This window comes from Populus trichocarpa, chromosome 3, assembly GCF_000002775.5.
Source record: "Populus trichocarpa isolate Nisqually-1 chromosome 3, P.trichocarpa_v4.1, whole genome shotgun sequence".
NCBI classification, from domain to species: domain Eukaryota; kingdom Viridiplantae; phylum Streptophyta; class Magnoliopsida; order Malpighiales; family Salicaceae; genus Populus; species Populus trichocarpa.
In genome coordinates this window covers 6,128,793-6,146,450 of record NC_037287.2, presented here as the reverse complement: position 1 = coordinate 6,146,450, position 17,658 = coordinate 6,128,793, and the positions used below count along the sequence as shown (strand labels likewise).

The 17,658-nt window shown below is 36.7% G+C and overlaps 1 pseudogene; it reads right to left on the bottom strand.

The window, feature by feature from the left end:
* Nucleotides 1–226: 226 nt before the first annotated feature.
* Nucleotides 227–6,864, bottom strand: LOC112325432 (uncharacterized; annotated as a pseudogene).
* Between the last annotated feature and the right edge of the window lie 10,794 nt (nucleotides 6,865–17,658).

The window sequence follows — 17,658 nt, the reverse complement described above, 5'->3', positions numbered from 1 at the left end:
TGCTGTTCCAAGACATTCATTTCTTCTATGGATGGCTGTCCAACAGAAACTCACAACTCAAGATAAACTTCATCGGTTTGGTATACATAGTCAGAAATGAGAACGATCCAACGGTGGACGAAATAGATGTAGCTCCGACAGCACCACACACTCTCTCTTTTCTCTCTAAACTCGAACTAGGAGATTCCTAAAACCGAATTTTGTCATTTACCAGCATACCCAGATTTCATGTCTTAAATGCTCTTACCAGCGTATAATGTTCTTTATCATAAGTGGGATAGTTCAAGGTCACTCTACTTAACTTCTCACTGAAATACACAATATGTCTGAGATCCTGCATCAAAACAACACCTATTCCTATTCCAGATGCATCACATTCTATTTCAAATGCTTTTGTAAAGTTAGGTCAAGCCAAAACAGGTGCAGAGCATAATTTCTCTTTCAAAAGAACAAAAGCCAATTCTTGTTCCTCACCCCCATTTAAACCCAACTAACTTTTTAATAACTCCATTAAATGGTGCAATTATTGTACTGAAATCTTTCACAAAACACCTATAAAAATTAGCTAACCCATGTAAGCTCCTTCACTTACCGATTTGGGTGCATGCCAATCCTGGATGACCATAACTTTTTCCACATCCATCTCAATACCCTGTGAAGTTACAACATATTCTAGAAACAAAATTTTCTCCATGCAAAAGGTACACTTTTTAATATTAACCTTAATGGACCCCTTATGCGGACTTATATGAGGTCCACTCAAAACTGACCCAAAACCCTAAACTGAAAAGCCCATAACTTAATCCAAACAAGCCTTGGATCCTAACTGAAAACAAAGTATTAATTAAGCCCAAACAAGCCTTGGGTTGTAGCTAACAAAATAAAATAAAGCCCCTAATATTAAATCCATGTTCTGTCATGAGAAGAAGAGAAGGAAGTAAAATATTACAGAACTGATTCAAGGCTTATTTATAGCCTTCCATGCAGCCCCTTAATCCTAGAAACAAAAGGAAAAGGTAGCCACCCATGTTGTTTCCAAGTTGTAGTAGGATTCTTTTGTTTCCTTGGTTTTCCTCACCTCATGGCCCAAATAAAGTTGTATTGGACCCCTCTTGCACATGGATAAGATGTACTAGGGTCTCCTCTTGATACTCTAATGGACCTTTCAATTCGGATTTGGTTGAAACATTCAAAACCAATGCATTCAATGCCTCTTTTAATGCGTTTATCTTGGACGGAGTCATTGGACCATTTGGAACATGTAATGGGTCCTTGCTGGTGTTTCTGGGCTGGTTCACATCATACCCTCTCTCCTCGAAAGGATTCGACCTAGAATCAAAATCTGTGTCAAACAACTTAAGATCAGCAACATTAAAGGTAGCACTAACACCATACTCACCTGGAAGGTCAATTTTGTATGCGTTGTCATTGATTCTCTCTAAAACCTGAAATGGACCATTACCACGAGGCTGTAATTTTGATTTCCTTTGGTTAGGAAATCGTTCCTTACGCAAGTGCACCCAAACCCAATCACCAGGTTGGAAAACAACCAGTTTACATCCCTTATTTGCTTTAGAAACTTAAAGTCTGTTCTTTTTCTCTATTTGCAGTCGAACTCCCTCATGGGGTTGTCTCACCATCTTTGCCTTCTTTTCACCATCTAAACTTACCCTTTCTTCAAAAGGCAAAGGAATTAAGTCCATAAGAGTTAGTGGATTAAAACAATAAACAATTTTAAAAGGAGAAAAACCAGTGGTCGAATGCACAGTTCTATTATAAGCAAACTCAACAAAAGGCAAACATTCTCTCAACTTTTTAAATTCTTTTGAATTATAGCACGCAAAATTTGGGATAATGTTCTATTCACTACCTTAGTTTGTCCATCTGTTTGAGGATGACATGTTGTCGAAAATAAGAGTTTAGTTCCCAACTTTCCCCATAAGGTCTTCCAAAAGTAGCTAAGGAACTTAACATCACGATCTGACACTATACTCTTAGGAATGCCATGCAAACGTACAGTCTCCCTAAAAAACAAGTCTGCGATATGAGATGCATCATCCGTTTTATTGCATGCAATGAAATGCGCCATTTTAGAAAACCTATCAACCACAACAAAAATAGAGTATCTAACTTTCTTTGACCTAGATAAACCTAAAACAAAGTCCATAGAGATATCTACCCAAGGTTCAGTAGGCAAAGGTAATGGTGTATATAGTCCATGCGGTTGTACTCTAGATTTTGCCTTTCTACAAGTAATGCACTGTTCAAAAATTCGTTGCACATCTCTTTTCATCTTTGGCCAATAGAAATGCTCATGCAATACATCCAAGGTTTTCGCAACCCCAAAGTGACCCAATAAACCACCCCCATGTGCTTCACGAAAAAGCAATTCACGCAAAGAACTAGCAGGAACACAATCTATTCTCTTTGAACAAATAACCATCCATCAAATAAAACATACCAAAAGCCGAATGTCCACATGCATTATAAATCTCGGCAAAATCAGAATCATTAGCATACAATTCCTTCACATATTCAAAGCCTAACAATCTAGTATTCATGGTGTGTAAAAGAACATACCTGCTCGAAAGTGCATCAGCTACGATGTTCTCTTTGCCTTGCTTATACTTGATTACGTAAGGAGAAGTTTCAATGAATTCAACCCATTTTGCATGGCTCCTATTCAACTTACCTTGTCCTTTCAGATGTTTCAAGGACTCATGATCCAAATGGATTACGAACTCTTTTGGCCACAAGTAATTCTGCCTTGTCTCAAGTGCTCTTACCAATGCATAAAGTTCTTTGTCGTAAGTGGGATAGTTCAAGGTCGATCCACATAACTTCTCACTAAAATACGCAATAGGTCCCCTATCCTGCATCAAAACAGCACTTATTCCCATTCCAGATACATCACATTCTATTTCAAATGCTTTCGTAAAGTCAGGTAAAGCCAAAACAGGTGCAGAACATAATTTCTCTTTCAAAAGAATAAAAGCCAATTCTTGTTCCTCCCCCCATTTAAACCAACTGACTTTTTAACAACTTCATTCAAGGGTGCAGCTATTGTACTGAAATCTTTCACAAAATGCCTGTAAAAACTAGCTAACCCATGAAAACTCCTTACCTCACTTACCGATTTTGGTGTAGGCCAATCCCAGATGGCCTTAACTTTCTCCTTGTCCATCTTGATACCCTGCGCAGTTACGACATAGCCAAGAAACACAATTTTTTCCATACAAAAGGTGCACTTTTTAAGATTAGCATATAATTGCTCACTACGCAACACACTAAGTACATTACGCAAATGATCAAGATGCTCATTTAAGTTCTTGCTATAGATCAGCATGTCATCAAAATACACAACCACAAACTTACCTATAAACGCACGTAATACATGATTCATTAAACGCATAAACGTGCTAGGCGCATTTGTATGTCCAAACGGCATGACTAACCATTCATACAAACCATGCTTAGTCTTAAATGCAGTTTTCCACTCATCACCCTTTTTCATCCTAATCTGATGGTACCCACTTTTTAGGTCAATCTTAGAGAAAATACATGATCCATGTAACTCATCTAGCATGTCATCAAGTGATGTGCATCATGGGAATTATAATCCATCTTGTAAAGCTAAATCTAATATGCAAGAGGATTCAGATGGTCCAATGACAAGAGCGAGAGTGAAACAACTACAAAGGGCCTTGACGAGTCAAATTGGAATGATTGAAGCTGCGTCGGAGTTAAAAATTAGCAATCAGTTTGAAATTGGTTCAAGGATGTTTATTTGCCTACAATTGGAACTTGGAGATGGGAAAAGCCCTTAATGGTTCTTTTGATGTTGGGCTACTTGAATTTGGGTTGATATGCAAATAAGTGAAGGAATTGATGCTGTTTATGGTCAGAACAGCAAATGAATTTGAACCCGAATTTGAAGTCATCCATTGCATGTGAAAACAAGACTAATCTAGGTGGATTTCAAGTTCAGAACGTGTTCTTTCTAGATTGTCCAACCATGATTGCATTGGACTTTTGTGTAAGAAGATATGGTTGTTTTAAATTTGGTCTGTTTATGTTAGAAAGGTCAAAAAACGTGTGCTAGTTAATTTGTCTAGGTTAGTTTGTCAAAGTCTGTTTTTTGGGCTTGACTTTTGCCATGTTGAATTTTTCCTAACTTTGGAGGGATGTTCTAAATATAAATATAGTATCAGAATATATAATAAAGGACTTTTTGGCCAAGATTTGAAACTTAATTCACAGAATTAAGAGTTGTTCTTCCAAATTGATTTTGTGAAGAACCTTACCTGACTTATCACTCTTCAATCACAAAGAGTGTGGCGTTGAAATCCTAGATTGATCTTTGTGGCATCCAGATCGACTTATCAAAGTATCATTCTAGTCTATCCTCCATCTTATTTACCTTGAAATCACTATAATCCAGCCTAAACACCTAAAAAAAGACAACACAACCAGACCCATCCTTCATCCATTTTCGTCAAATTCATTGTTGCCGATTTTCGAATCATTCACGGCACATCATCAAGCCTAGGAATAGGATGTCAATACTTTATCGTTATGTTATTGACGGCACGACAATCAACACACATCCTCCATTTTCCATCCTTTTTAGGCACCAGTAGCACTGGCACAGCACAAGGACTCATGCTCTCACGAATGTACCCCTTCATCATCAACTCATCTACTTGCCTTTGAAGCTCCTTTGTCTCCTCGGGGTTGCTTCTATAGGCTGGACGGTTAGGAATCGAAGCTCCGGGCATAAGGTCAATTTGATGTTCAATCCCCCTTAATGGTGGTAATCCATTAGGGATGTCTTCAGGGAATACATCATCAAACTCCTGCATCAAAGAAACAGCCACACTAGGAATAGCACAATCAAGATCATTAGTGTTAAAATAAGCCTCCTTATACACAAGTAAGATCATTGGCTTATTAGTGAAAAATGCAGATCTGATTTGAGATCCTTTTGCATAAAAATTAGGTTGTTTCTTTAATTTTTCCACACTACTATCATCACACGAGCTTACTTTCTTCACTCCTTGGTTTTTACCTCCACTCTCAACCGGTTTAATTAATGATTTAGGTTTAGGCGAATCTGATGGTTTTCTCTCACCATTGTCCTCACGTGAATTTTCACTCTTCCCATCCTTACATTCTTTTTTTAATTTTATTTGATCATCATACACTTGTTTTGGAGAAAGAGGTACAAGAGTGATGGTTTTACCATCCTTTACAATAGTGAACCTATTTCTAAACCCATCATGAATCGCTTTCCGATCAAATTGCCATGGACGCCCCAAAAGTAAGTGACTAGCATGCATTGGGACTACATCACACAAAATCTCATCAGAATACTTCCTAATAGCAAATACAATCAAAACCTGCTTAGTAATCCTCACTTCACCACATTCATTCAACGATTGCAATCTATAAGGCCTAGAATGCTTAATACAACTCAGATTCAATTTCTTCACAAGGGTATCACTAGCAACATTAGCACAACTACCTCCATCAATTATCATGCTACATACCTTGTTTTGGATGTGACATCTAGTGTGAAATATATTTTCCCGTTGCTGATCTACATCATCTTCTTTGATTTGCATGTTCAGCGCACGCCTTATAACCAAGGCCTCTCCCTCAACAGGATATGCAATCTCCTCATCACTACAATCCACCAAAGGTGGCATCTCTTCACTTTCAGATTTGTCACTCTCAGATTCAACCTTCCCATTGTCTCTTGTAAGCATAACTCTTCGGTTTGGACACTGAGATGCAATGTGCCCCTTCCCTAAAAACTTAAAGCATTTAATATCTCTATCACGAGTAGGTTGAAATTCAGATTTACCTTTTCCATCCGTATGAGTATCCTTTTTGGCCTTAGGTGGTTCGGCATTTGCTTTGCTTTGGTTGGACAGGCCCCTCTCTCTTCAAATTCGGCCTCCATATTGAGGAAGATGAAGCCGAATTGGTCTGAAAACGTGTACTGCCCCTTCTCTTTATTTGCCTCTCCACCTTCGTTGCCATATGGACCATGTCCTCCAATTCCACATAATGTTGTAATTCTACAACATTCACAATGTCCCTATTCAGCCCATTTAGAAATCTAGCCATAGTAGCTTCCCGATCCTCAATCACATTGGCCCGAATCATGGCGATCTCCATCTCCTTGAAATACTCATCCACAGACCTAGAACCCTGATTCAAACCCTGCAATTTCAGATACAAATCTCTATAATAGTGGTTAGGCACAAATCGCCTTCTCATCAACACTTTCATCTCCTCCCACGACGCTACCGGCCTCTCTCCACTCCTCCATCTACTAATAACATTCTGATCCCACCAAATCAGTGCATAATCTGTGAATTCGATGACTACCAATTTCACTTTCTTTGCCTCCGAATAGTTATGGCAATCGAAAATCCAATCCAACTTTTTCTCCCACTCCAAATATGCCTCGGGATCGTTTTTACCTTGAAAAGAAGGTATTTTCAGTTTGATAGCATCCAAATCACCATCTAAATCAGCATGTCCCCCAACACTACGGAAATTTTCCCTTCGGCCGAATTGGCCCTTAGTTCTATTCCCATAATCCCTTCGGTTTCTAGGCTGCCGAAAACCTTCCCGATGGCCTATGGCCTCATCCTCAAAACCACCATCACCAATATCATCAACGGCCTCAAAATCCTCATAATCAGCCCTTCTTGGCCTTTCGGCCCTACTGCCACTGTTTGCTTTCGGATCAGACCCAAGCTTCCTCACATTTTGGGTGCTTGTACCAGCCTCCTTGCCACGTTTCTCCACCCTATCAAGTCTATCACACACATTTCCCATCACAAAATTCATCCGCTCCATCATCTGCGTCATGGCTTGCATTTGGAATGTAAGTTCTCCCTCGGGATGGGGTGGTGTGTTGTTTTGATCTGACATGATAGTACCTGCAAAAATTGTTTAGTGGTAAAAAAAAAATTATCCTCACGTCGCTCGTGTTTCGCTCAATCACTCTTAATGTCCTCACACGCTCACACCTCTCGTCTCACCTTCTTGCGGTTCTTGCGAAACTAAAACCAACACCAAATAAAACCAACTTGGCAGCACAATCCAAATATATATATGACTCAAGAAGCAATAAAAACTAGAAAACAAGCAAAACAAAACTGCGATGATAGTCTCGCGAGTAACAAGCGAGTCTATCCAAAATGTGAACGAAATTGAAGACTCGAATAAAAATAGAAACAAAAAATATGCAAAATCATGAAACAACACCCAAATATGTTGGATATGATGAAAATAAACTGCAAGAAACGAAAACAACAGAAAGCAAGCGAATTTCAAAAGTTGACGCAAAACAGACTCGTTTACGACGAGTTAAGTCCGAATCTGGAACCTAAAGTAAATGATGTCCAATTGAGTTAAAATTTCTTATATAGTGCGATATCAACCCAAATAGACAGAATATAAAGTTTGAGTAATTTACGATAAGGTTTGATATACTAACGCAAAAACGTTATGAATCAGACCTGATTAGACCCGAATTTGAAACCCAAAGCAAACGATATCCAATTGAACCCAAATTTGATAAGTGGTGCGATTAGGACCCCAGTAATGATAGTATCAAATTTGAGCTAATACCGAGTTGATTTGATCTAATTTTCTCTTGTTTAGTTTTCTGCGGCAGAATCCAATAAAAGTCTTTTTGAACGATTTGTTTTTTGCTTTTCTCTCTTCTTTTTTATGCTACTGATATATTTTGAACAATAACAGAATGAAATAGCTAAATGTTTTTTTATTTTTTTGATATGCTGCAAAATCAAGGAGAAGAAGAAATTGGACACTAAGGAATTTTTTGCGGAAACAACAAGAAACGAAAATTTTAGAAGGATATAATCTGATTAATGGAGCCAAGCTCTGATACCAAATGATGCGAACCTCGTGATCACGTGGTCACGCAACCCACACTTAAAGACACCAATTCCTAGAAAACCAAGTAAATCAGATTTGATAGGAGTGTGATACAAAGATAACTTGTACCTAGGCACCAGCACTATTAGAAACGGAAACCCCCACCCAACGAATATTGATTCGCGAACGAGAAGTACTTAGATGACGCCACGAAGCCAGTTGTTCTTCGATAAGTCGTTTTCAGTTCTTTCGAGAACCAAGGAAGGGAGATTATCCCACCAAGACACAACAAGTGCAGCAAAGAAGTTTATTGATCTGAAAAATGAGTAACCTTACATGTTTGGTTATGCCTTTATTTATACTGACTCTAGACTTAAAAAAACCCTAATGGACCCCCTTTAGGTGGACTTATATGAAGCCCACTTACAATTGACCCAAATAAGTAATAATAACCAAAAAACTAAGAAGAAAATAATAAAAATCCAAAAATTACCATCCTAAATATGCTAGAATTAGATTTGTCACCCTTAAGAAGTCTTACATAAACTAGAAAAAATCTGATTTGAAACATTTGTGTTGCTGCCCCCTTTCCTTTGATGTCCTTGATTAGCTTGGATTTCCTTGTTTAAATTAGACAAATAAGAAAACAAATTTCCTCCTTTGTTGCTGATTTAATTACTTTCCTTTCTATGTTAGGAAAAGCATTAAATAGTCCTCCTCTCTTTAGGAATAAGATATGGCCAACTTCCTTACTTAATTAGGAGAATAAATTGCTGACTTTTTATCCTTGTAGCATTAGGAAAAAAAACAAGCCCAACAAGGCTGGTATTGGGCCGGACATATCAACCCCTTATTCCACACGAATTGGGCTCTTCTTGGACCTGAACTAGATGAATTAAAGGATGTCCTTCATGCTCCTTAAATGTCCCAAGTCCTTCTAGGTCCATCTTGCTCCATAAGTTCTGAACAAGCCCATTCAATGTTTCTTTAAGCTTCTTTGCCCTAGCTCCTGTGATTGGCCCAATTGGCACTTCCAATGGGTCGTTGGCATGATTACGCTTGGTGTTGGGCTGATCCGCATCATTTTTTACCTTATAGAAGTCCTGTATAAGCTAGGAGAAATCTGATTTGGAAAATTTGTGCTGCCACCCCGTTTAGGTCCTTAATTAGCTTGGATTTCCTTGTTTAACTTGGACAAATAAGAAAACAAATTTCCTCCTTTCTTATTGATTTAATTATTTTCCTTTCTAGGCTAGGAAAATCATTAAATAATCCTTCCCTCTTTAGGAATCAGATATGCCAAAACTTAATTGTTTAGGAGAATAAATTGCTGACTTTCTATCCTTGTATCATTAGGAAAAACAAGACTAACAGGGCTGGTATGGGGCCGGAGACATCAGCCCCTTATTCCACACGAATGGGGCTCTTCTTGGACCTGAATTAGAGGTTGTCCTTCATGCTCCTTAGATGTACAATACATTTTGTACAAGCCCATTCACTGCTTCTTTAAGCTTAGTTGCCCTAACTCTTGTAATTGGCCCAATTGGCACCTCTAACGGGTCGTTGACATGATTACGCTTGTAAAAGTATGATATTATCACTTATATTTCTGCCCTCAACAAAAGCAGATTGGAAAGGCCTAACCAAATCTGACAATACTCCTTTAATTCTATTAATGATGAGCTTGACAATGTATTTGTAAATGGTATGACAACATGAGATAGGCCTAAAGTCCTTAACTTTTGATAGGTTAGGGACTTTAGGGGTTAAAGATATAGTTGTAACATTTACCTACATAAGAAGCTGACCAGAAGAGAAGAAAGATCGAATAACATTAATAGTGTCCGGGTCGACAATACTCCAAGATTTCTTATAGAAACCTACACCGAAACCTATTCAGTTTAATGTGTGAGAGATATTCTTGCATTTGTTGGTTCTTCAATGAATTAATTTGACTTATTGAAGATTAATTAGCTTTGTGGCATCAATCGACTTCATTTCAATAGTATTGGTGCCTTAAAACATGTTTTCATTGTGTTACACTCTTATTAGATCTCTTTCGGCTTTCCAGGATCAGATCTCAATCTTTATTATGGGTTGCATGACCTCGGATCATGAGGTTTGCATCAGATATGAACTAAGTCAGGTCCGAATTTGGTCTTAAAATGTCCGCCGATCAATTTTGCGAGATCAAACATATCTCTAAAAACGTAAATTAGATCGAGCTTAAATTTTACAGGGAGATACTATATCCATAGAATTGTATTATGGTACATTTTTAGGTCAATGGAGTTCAAGAACATATTATTTCAGAGAGTCAAACTTACTAGAAAAATCTTGTCAAATCTGTTATTAGTAAGTTCGACTCTCTAAAATAATATTATTCTCCTTGAATTAGATCTCTGAAATCTTCTCTGAATATTATTTTAGATATCTAGTTTCCAACACAACTTAAAAAGCTTGACTCTATTAATCAGGTTATATCCTTCTGAAATTTTCGTTTCTGCAAAAATTTCTTAGTGTCCAATTTCTTCTTCTCCTTGTATTTGTGGCATATAAAAAAAATTATTGTTTCATTCTATTACTGTCCAAAATATATCAGTAGCATAAAAAAAAAGAGAAAAGGAAAGAAAAAACAAATCGTTCAAAAAAACGTTTATTGGTTTCTGTCGCACGAAACTAAATAAGGGAAAATTGGATCAAATCTTTTCGGAATTATCTCAAATATGATAATCTAATTACTAGGGTCCTAATCGCACCATATATTAAGTTTAGGGTCAATTGGATATTGTTTGCTTTGGTTTTCAATTTCAGGTCTCATTCATAATGTTTTTGCGTCAGCATATCAAACCTTATCGTAAATTACTCAAATTGTATATTCTATGTATTTGGGTTGAAATAGCACTATATCCGAAAGTTTATCCCAATTGGACATCATTTACTTTAGTTTCCAAATTCGGACTTAACTCGTCGAAAACTAGTCTGTTTTGCGTCAACTTTTGAAATTCGCTTTCTTTCTGTTGTTTTCCTTTCTAGCAGTATATTTTCAACATATCTAACATATTTGGAAGTGGTGGGAGGTTGTATTGCATAAACATGCTATCCCACTATTCTCTTTCATTTTATAGCTATTCATGAGGCTTTTCTGACTCAAGATATACTTATGTCTTATAGTTATCTTATGACTCAAGATATGCCTTTTATATGGAGGTGTAGGGAAGATGTTGATCACTTGTTTTGTTATTGCCCATTCTCTAATTGTATTTGGTATGATCTTTATTCTAAATGTCTCATTCCTTTTAGGCATCCTTCTTGGGTCAGTACCATTTCACGGCTCTCTTTTTCAGGTAGAGGTAGCTCTATTAAATCTTTGATAATCAGATTGATGTTAGCTATTGTGGTTTACTATATTTGGAGGAAGAAGAATGTTAGGCTTCATGATGAGGCTTCTCGCAACAACTCGATTGTTTATAGCAATATTGTTCATTATATTGTTTCTAAAGTTAATCTTCTTCATAATATGGCCTCTTCAGATGCTAATAGACAACTTAATATTCTGTAAGGATTTTATGATGATATTTTCATTTCTTGTTGATTTGTTTCTTGTTTAGGTTTTTATGGCATGTCCTCTTAACCTCTCTCTAGGGTATGCCCATGTTTTCTTGTCTGTTGCTTTTGGTTAAGTGGGGTTTTTTTCCCACCTTTTAGTGAAGTTTGGCCCTTTGGTTTGTTTTTTTGGTTAATATAATATAAGTATAAAATGTAAAAAAATATAAAGAACATGACAGGTGCTTGGTAGTGCCATACTTGTGCACAATAATCATGAAACTTGACTCGATAGTCAACTCAATAATTCAAGTCAATGAAAAAGCTTCATTTTTTTTTTACTAAAACCATGTTATTTTATTCTTTTAAAGTCAATTGTTGAGTTAACCAGATCAATCCTCAACCCGCCAGCTACACCTTAAATCAAGTCAACTCCCAAACCAATCTTGTAAATATGTTGTGCACCTTATCATCTTCCTTCCAAGCTTGTGACAACTACCTCAAATTGAGGTACCCGTTTTTTTTTTTTTTTACTTAAGGCCTTGTTACACCAATTTTTTATTTTCGATATATACTTAGCTTAGCCTTGTTACACCATTTTGTTTTGTGCGAAAGAAGAACATAGAAACAAACTAGGCCCTCCCTCTAAAAAAGGACACCAGCCAAATCATCCTGCAGTAGCAAATTCAATCTTAGTGGAGGAGACCATATCTCCATAGAAGCATCTTGTGGAGATCCCAACCTAGTTAATCTATTAGCACGAAGGTCCCCTCTCGCATGATATGAGAAATTGATTTAATGATACCATCCTTCAGAGGATCATGACTGCTAAGAATGAGGTTTAAATCATTACAATTCCCAGTTATGCTAGGACCTTTGTAAAAGGAAACATTTTGGCGAATAATATTTCATTGATTAGCAGTGCAATCCCTAACCCATGGGCAGTTCCTCATTAATTGATAGAAATTAAAAATTTATCCAAAACCCATTAAACATAATACAGGAGTTGATTAGCGATATTTGCAAGTCAGCAAATTTTCTTATGGAAATTTAATAAAAACCCTGATCATTCTTCAATAGATCTGTAATTGTGATTCACTTCCATATATGGAATTATAATCTCTGCTTATATGTATATATAGGTCTAAAGCTATGTTATTGTGTGCATTATTGGAACTAATTAGAAGGTTGGAAAGGCCATTAAAACCTAAGGTACTTTCTTATTGTTCATTCTTTTAGCTTTTATTGTTTTTGTTTACCTTCTATTATTTTAAATTTCTTATCTGCTAGCTTTTTTCTGTCCTTAACTTCTTAGAAACAGATATAAAGACTATGGTTTAAGACCACTTTGTTAATTCCTTATCAGGGTTTTTCTGTTCTCTCTATTTTGTTATGCTAAATGCTTGTTGTTTACGTATAATGTCACGTTTGAAACGAAGTTTAGCTTGAAAAATCATCATTTTTTTTATGCTTTTTCAAGATTAACTTAGTTTGAAACATGTGTCTAAACATAGCCATGTGTCTATACATGGCTACGCAAATAGAAATTATTAATGATAAACTCTCATGTTGCTAGGAAAAAAAATGAAAAATGGGTCGTGGTAAGCTAAACATGGAACTCATATGCAATGAGAAATCTCAGATGATTACATATCACAAAATAAAGACGGGTTTAACAAAGAAAGCTAGGGAGTTCCAAATTCTCTGTGGTGTAGATTTATGTGTTATCATTTTTGGGCCAAATCTGAATAATCACATGGTCACATGGTCACGCAACCCACACGCAAAGACACTAATTCCCGGAAAGCCAAGTAAATTAGGTTTGATAGGAGTGTGACACAAAGATAACTTGTACCTAGGCACCAGCACTATTGGAAACGGAGACCCCCACCCAACAAATATTGATTCGTGAACGAGAAGTATAAGGATGACGCCACGAAGACAGTTGTTCTTTGATAAGTCGTTTTCAGTTCTTTAGAGAACTAAGGAAGGGAGATTATACCACCAACACACAATAAGTGCGACAAAGAAGTTTATTGATTTGAAAATTGCGTAACCTTACATGTTTGGTTATTTCTTTATTTATACTGATTCTAGACTTAAAGAAACCCTAATGGACCCCCCTTAGGTGGACTTATATGAAGCCCACTTACAATTGACCCCAAATAAGTAATAATAACCCAAAAACTAAGAAGAAAATAATAAAAATAATAAAAATCCAAAAATTATCATGCTAAATATGCTATAATCAGATTTGTCACCAAAAGAAGTCTTAAATAAACTAGGAAAAATTTGATTTGGAAAATTTGTGTTGCTGCCCCCTTTTGATGTCCTTGATTAGCTTGGATTTCCTTGTTTAACTTGGACAAATAAGAAAACAAATTTTCTCCTTTGTTCCTGATTTAATTACTTTCCTTCCTAAGTTAGGAAAAACATTAAATAGTCCTCCCATCTTTAAGAATAAGATATGGCCAACTTCCTTACTTAATTAGGAGAATAAATTGCTGACTTTTTATCCTTGTAGCATTAGGAAAAATAACAAGCCTAACAAGGCTGGTATTGGGTCGGACACATCAACCCCTTGTTCCACACGAATTGGGCTCTTCTTGGACCTGAACTAGATGAATTAAAGGATGTCCTTCATGCTCCTTAAATGTCCCAAGTCCTTCTAGGTCCATCTTGCTCCATAAGTTCTGAACAAGCCCATTCAATGCTTCTTTAAGCTTCTTTGCCCTAGCTCCTGTGATTGGCCCAATTGGCACTTCCAATGGGTCGTTGGCATGATTACGCTTGGTGTTGGGCTGATCCGACCAATCGTGTTGATGCGAACCTCGTGATCACCTGGTCACGCAACCCACACGCAAAGACACCAATTCTTGGAAAGCCAAGTAAATCAGGTTTGATAGGAGTGTGACACAAAGATACTTGTACCTAGGCACCACACTACTGGAAACGGAGACCCCCACCCAATGAATATTGATTCGCGAACGAGAAGTATAAGGATGATGCCACTATATATTTAGGATATTGAATTTGAATTTATTATTGTTATTATTATTTTCTTCTTAGTTTAGAGTTTATTTATATTATTTGGGTTTAATTGTAAGTGAACCTCATATAAGTCCACATAAAAAGTCCATTAGGGTTTGTTTCAGTCTAGAGTCAGTATAAATAATGGCATAACCAAACATGTAAGGTTAGATAATTCAGATTAATAAAACTTCTTGTTTGTCGTACTTTGTATGTGTGTTAGTGAGATACTCTCCCTTCCTTGGTTCTCTAAATAACTGAAAAATGACTTATCGAAGAATAATTGACTTCGTGGCGTCATCCTTATACTTCTCGATCGCGAATCAATATTTGTTGGGTGGGGGTTTCCATTTACAATAGTTCTGGTGCTTAGGTACAAGTTACCTTTGTATCACACTCCTATCAAACCTGATTTACCTAGCTTTCCAGGAATTAGTGTCTTTTACATGTGAGTTGTGTGACCGCTTGATCACAAGGTTCACATCATTTAGTATCCTTTTATTTCTTTAATTTTTGTTTTTATCTTCCGCATCAATTTTTCTTTGGTCAGATTGTCTTCTTCCTATGTTATTCTTGATTAGTTACGTTGAATTGAGTCTTTTGGGATTAAAAAAAGGTGTCATATTATTCTTTTTATCCAGAATTTCTTTTTAGAGTCAAAAAGAAATTTTAGAAAACATTATTTAGAAAAAAGGGGTTTGTTTCACTTCTGTTTTGTGTCCACTGATCAAGCCATATTGTAATTGTGTCAAAATTAATTTTCAACTCATTTGAACATCGTTTGGCTTAGGTTCCAAATTCGGGTTTTTAGGGGCTGATTCGCGTCAGTTTCGCGTCCATATATCAAATCAATTCAAAATTAAATCAAACTTTATATTTTGGTTGTTTGGGGGAGAATTAACTCTAAATGTCAAATTTCATACCATTTGGAAGCCGTTTGGTTTAAGGTCCAGATTTGGGTCTAAACTCTAAAGGGGTTTGTTACGCTTGTCAATTAACTCTTGGCTTTTGTTTTAGGTTTTGATATAAAAAAATGCAAACGGAGTATTACAATTAGGATACCAATTATTCTGATGAGGTATTACGACAAAAGAAGATGAGGATTCAAAAGGAGAGGTGGTATCAAAGGGAGAGAAATAAATAGATTAGTGTTCTAAAATAAAACCAAGAGTCTATCCCGTATTCTAGGGGAGATGCAAGAACTTGATGTGTTAACGGCATGAGTTGATTGATGCCCAGCAAGCTTCAGAAAAAGAAGAGTAAAAACGCTGCAATGATGATAAATGAAAGAGAAGGGTACTACCTTCATCCAAAGTTGTTGGAGATGATTGTTGCCAAGAAAAGAACTCTTAAAGCGTCAAAAAGATGCTAAAAAAAACCAAGAGGCTATCCCTATTAATAATTCGAGGATGAATCATCTTCAAGAGATAGGCAATGATATGACATGGGCAATGAAAAAACAATCAGATTCGGATTCTGACGTAAAATGCGCAACTACCTTGTTTTACAACAATAGTTATTATTCTCAATCTAACCGTTGGATTGAGTTGAAATTTTATGTCGAATCTTCTAACATGTTGTCCTCGCTTGAGTTAAACTTTCAGGTCAATTGGAATTCAAGAAGGCATCGCAATACTAGTCAATAAAGGCTATATGAGTTTTGTTATTTACTTCCTTTTGACTTGTGGACTTCCTAATCGTAGTTTTGTTTTGCTTTGTTTTCAGTATATTTATTGATTCTTGAGTCTGAAAATTATAATTAGAGTGCGCTGCGAAGGCTACTGACTTTGATTTGTTGATTTCAGTTCCTAAAGAACCAAAAGAAAGCAAGTTGTGAGGTAAAAGGCATTGTGAGCTTATTAGAGTGAAAAGCCTTGGTATTAGATTTTTTGGGTTAAAATTTCAAATCTGGAAGCCTAAGGAAGCTCTCCTCGGAGAAAGAGAGAGAGTGTGGTGCTGTCGGAGCTACATCTACTCCATCCACCGTTGGATTGTTCTCATTTCTGACTATGTTGTTCCTTCCAACCTTCTCTCAACATTGACCGAACAGATTTGTTATCCAATCAACGAGGTAAGAGATATTGATCTCGCAATATTTCTACTATTCTGCATTTTCAGTTCTGGAACTATGGAGAAGTGGTGAAGTTGCAGCATAGTGAATGGATTTTCTTCATGATTTCTCTTATGGCTGTCATATACATGAAGGCCTTTTCCATATGTGAAGATTAAATCACAGTTCTTTGGAAAAAGTTTCATTTTTCTTGCTAGTTTGAGAGTGGTTTGTCGTAGCTTGATCTTCTTTTTTCACCGTTGGATCGTTACCATTTTTGAGTATGTTGTTCTTCGGAACCTACTCTACATCTTGACCGAACGGATCATTGTTACAATTAGTGTGCTGGGAGATATTGGCCTCGTAATTCTGTAATTCTCTTCTTCCTTCATGAACTAATCTGCATCTTGTTGTTTATGAGTTAGGTTGCTGTTATTTTTTAGCTTAGGTTGCTTCTTGGAGTCAGTTTATCTTCTTAGAATTTTGTTCTCTCTAGTATTTGTATGCTACCATAATGTCTCCATGTTCTTCTGTGGAAAATGTTCCAATGGTTAGCTCTAACATTGAACAACACAATCAAGTTAAGTCTGGAAATACATTAAGATTAGAACCGCAAGATATGTTGAATAGCCATGGGATGAGGATTTCTCAGTTTCAAGCTGATTCTGATGTTAGTATAGAGAAACATGTGTTGTTCCAGAAATGAACCATATGTTGGGTTCTAAAGTTGATGAGGTGAAGGTAGGGTCTCATCAACAAGAACAACTAAAACTTAGACCCAAATTGAATTTTTTAAATGCTTTGAAGGGTTCTGATGTTGATAACAATGAGGGTAGCAAGACCCTTGGCATTAGTTCAGTCCGTAATCTGCACTTTGCTCCCCCTACTATGACTGATGGTAGTGTGACAGTAGCTCCTCCACTTGATGTGTTTGAAGATGGCTGTGAATTTTGGAAATCCACCCTAGTTGGTCATTTTGTGGGGCAGAAATTACCGTATCCCGTGGTTAATTCTATTGCCAAAAGAATATGGAGCTCCTACGGTCTATCAGAAGTTTTGTCTTCGGATAATGGTTTCTTCATCTTCAATTTTGATTATGTTGATCATGCCAC